We start from the raw sequence: 3,433 nt of genomic DNA on the forward strand, positions 1-3,433 counted from the left end.
GGCTGGTGCCCTGCGTCGCCTGCAGGAGGGGACCCGCCAGAGCCCCGGGGACCATGGCACAGTGCTGACCTGCCAGCCGGAGACTCTTCTTTTTCAAACAATTTGACAAACCAGCCGAGGGAACAAAAACCGCTTATCGTAAAGAAATACCACCGGCTCCCTGTGCGGCCTTTCACGTCTCCCGGTGCCAGGCTCCCGGGCTGGGCGCCGGTGCCCTGGGGTCAGGGTGGGGGCTCCCAAGGCTCCGTGGCGCCCAGCCCGGCCTGCTGGAGCCAGGCCCCCCGCGGACGTGTGCCGCAGCTGGACGCCTGAAGGTCACCTTTGAGACAGGCTCCGAACGAGTGGCCACCGCAAGGCCTCTGCTGCCGCCTGGTGGCGCATCCTGGAATTGCAGGCGGTCGTCTCGGGGCTGGACCCACCACCCCTCTGCGCGGGCACACTGTGAAGGACAGTAGGCTGACACTCAGAGGGGCTGATACATCTGCCCACAGTCACACAGCAGGCCGCCCACAGAACAGGGCCCGCCTGGCTTCCTCAGTGCCTCCTGATTTATAGGTTAGGGGTGGCACGGTGATACTGTTCAGGGCTCAGAGTCCAGCCTGTGAGGTCAGGCGGACCGGTGGCTCCGAGCCAGGTGGCCCCCACCGGCTCCTGCTGGCCACCATCACACAGACTCCGAGCAGGGGCCGGGCTGACCACGGTCTGCTGCAGAGGCCGGGGCCAGCCCACCCAGAGCCCGCCAGGCGGGATGCAGAGAACACCCCCCCTCCAGGGCTCCCCTCTGCGCTCCGGGAGGGGCTGGCTGCCAGCAGAGACGCCCCGACCCATGGGGGCTTGGGGGTCCACAGTGGCAGTAAGGTCACCTGGGCAGCCCCGGCGGGGAGGCTGTGCCAGGACACACCCCCAGACAGGGAGCCTGAGGGCACCCGTTGGTGTGGCCGGCATCAGATGGGAGAGGGCAGCTGGGGGCTGGGGCTGCCTCTCCTGGGCCAGGGGAGGGGGCGGGGAGGGGACAGCCCCCGGCCTTCTGTGAGTAGCCTCCGGCATGTCTGTCCTCCCCCGGAACCCCGTGGCCAGCAGAAAGCGCTCGGCAGCTTCAGTGCCCCCCAGTCTCAGAAACGGCGAGGCGGGCTGGAAGGCGGGGAAGGGGCGGCCGCAGCGCCCTGTCTCCGGGCCAGGCAGCATGAGGCCACCAAGACCTCCCTGAGCCCTTGCCGCCTGAGGGCCTGCGGCGTGGGGACAGGCCTGTGGCGTTTCCTCGCAGCCCCCTGCCCGGATGGGGCTCGCTGCAAATCCCCAGGGAGCGTGGCCCGGCATCCCNCGCGGGGCCGGGCGTCCACCCCCCGGGGCGGGCAGGGCTGGCTCCCCCCAAGGCCTCTCCCCGGCGTGGAGACGCCGCCCTCCCCATGTCCACAGCTGCTCGTCCCTCCGCGTGTGTCTCTGTGTCCTGATCTCACAGGGACACCGGTCATCTAGGGTTGGGGCCCTCCCTAGTGACCTCACTCAAGGCCCGGTCCCCAAAGACGGTTGCGCCGTGAGGTGCCGGGGGTCAGGGCTCCAACAGCCGGGTTTGGGGGACACAGCTCAGCCGTGACAAGGCAGGCCCTGCGGTGAACACGAGGCCATGGGCCCCGACGGCTCTGCCCCGGCTGCAGCCGGGCCACACGGGCCCCCGGCCCGCCCCTCACGTGACGCGCCTCCCTGAGGACTCCCGGTCTGGGGCGGAACTGGGTGGGTGGGCCGGAGCCTCGGGGACTCTGGTTTTCCAGAACATCCAGGCCCAGCCCCAAGCGTGCAGGCCGTCCCGCCACCTACCACAGAGCACCCACGCCTCTCACAAATGCGGATTAAGTGGCAGAACAGCGTGGGCGGCTTCTGTCGGAAGGAGCAGTGGCGGGTGGTAGTCTGAGGAGCACACGCGGGTGCAAGGACTGCGTCAGGTGGAGCCGAGCCCGGAGCGATAGAGGTGCCGCGTGCACGTGCGTTTGTGCGCGCACCTGTGTATTGTGCGTGAGTGTGTGTGTGTGTGCACCCGTGTGTCCGTGTGTGCATCCGTGTGGGTGGGTGCGTGTGCACAAGTGTGTGTCTGTGTACATGTGCATGCCTGTGGGTGCTGTGCACATGTGAGTGTGTGCACACCTGTGTGGGTGAGTGTGTACACATGTGCTGGTGTGTGTAACTAAGCACTGTGTGGGTGTGTCTGCATGTCATGTTTGTACATCTGTGTGGGTGTGCATGCACGTGTCTGAGTGTGTATACACACATGTGTGGGTGTGGGTTGCAGTGTGTATGCACGTGCACACCTCTGTGGGTGGGTGTGCACACGTGTGTTGGTCGGTGCGTGTGCACATATGTGTCTGTGTGTCATGTAAGCACAGGTGTGTGGGTTGTGTGTGTGCACACCTGTGTGGGTGGGTGTGCACTGGTGTGTCCGTGTGCGTGTAAGCACTGTGTGGGTTGTGAATGTGTCTGAGTGTGTGCACGTACTCATATCTGTGTGGGTGGGTGTGCACACGTGTGTCCGTGTGCATGTAAGCGCTGTGTGGGTGTGTGAATGTGTCTGAGTGTGTGCACGTACTCATATCTGTGGGTGGGTGTGCACACGTGTGTCAGTGTGCATGTAAGCACTGTGTGGGTGTGTACGCACGCGTCTGAGTGTGTATGCACATGTGTGGGTGTGGATGTGGGTGTGCAGTGTGTTTGTATGCACATGCACACCTGGGTTGGTGGGTGCTGTCGTCCACTTAAAATGGCGGCCTAGCGGTTCGCCTGTGTGTCCACCTTCGTGGAGGAGTGTGGGAGCCACCTGAACACGTCCGCCTGGGCCCAGCAGGGTCCCCAGCGTCCCCGGCGTCCCCAGGAGAGGCCCCGTGACCCATCGGCACGCGGCCCGTGCTTGCCGTCCGCGCCCAGAGACGCCCCCAACGGCCCACCTGACCCTCTGCGGTCGCTGCAGCCGAGGGGACCCTGGCTGAGCCCCTCCCCCCGCTGCCAGCACAGGCCTGAGACAGCGTCCACGCGGGGTGGGGGAGGCGGCCCAGGACCTCCGCCCTGGTCAGCAGAAGCCCCCCAAGGGCGCCTGTGCCTGCTCCAAGGAGGAGGGGCAGTGAGCGCGGGCGCCTCCCACACGCAGAGGTGGACGTGTCCCCAGAGGAGGAGCGCGGGGTCCTCATTCTCTCCACGCCCTCGGTGTTCTCCACCCAGACCCTCTCCCTCCTACCAAGCGGGGGTCCAGGGGGCCCTGGGCAGTGGGAGCCAGAACGCGACCGGGCCACCTGGAGGCAGCTGGGGCGATCCCGCCTGCTTCCCGCCCATCAGCCCCACCCCTGCGGCCCTGCACACCCCCGGGCAGACAGCACGACCACCAGCCAGCAAGTTGCTTGTCACCTGCTCTTTATTGACTGCCACGGGCTGCATTCTCATGGGTGACCGG

This window comes from Crocuta crocuta, unplaced genomic scaffold (assembly GCF_008692635.1).
Source record: "Crocuta crocuta isolate KB4526 unplaced genomic scaffold, BGI_CrCroc_1.0 scaffold675, whole genome shotgun sequence".
NCBI classification, from domain to species: Eukaryota; Metazoa; Chordata; class Mammalia; order Carnivora; family Hyaenidae; genus Crocuta; species Crocuta crocuta.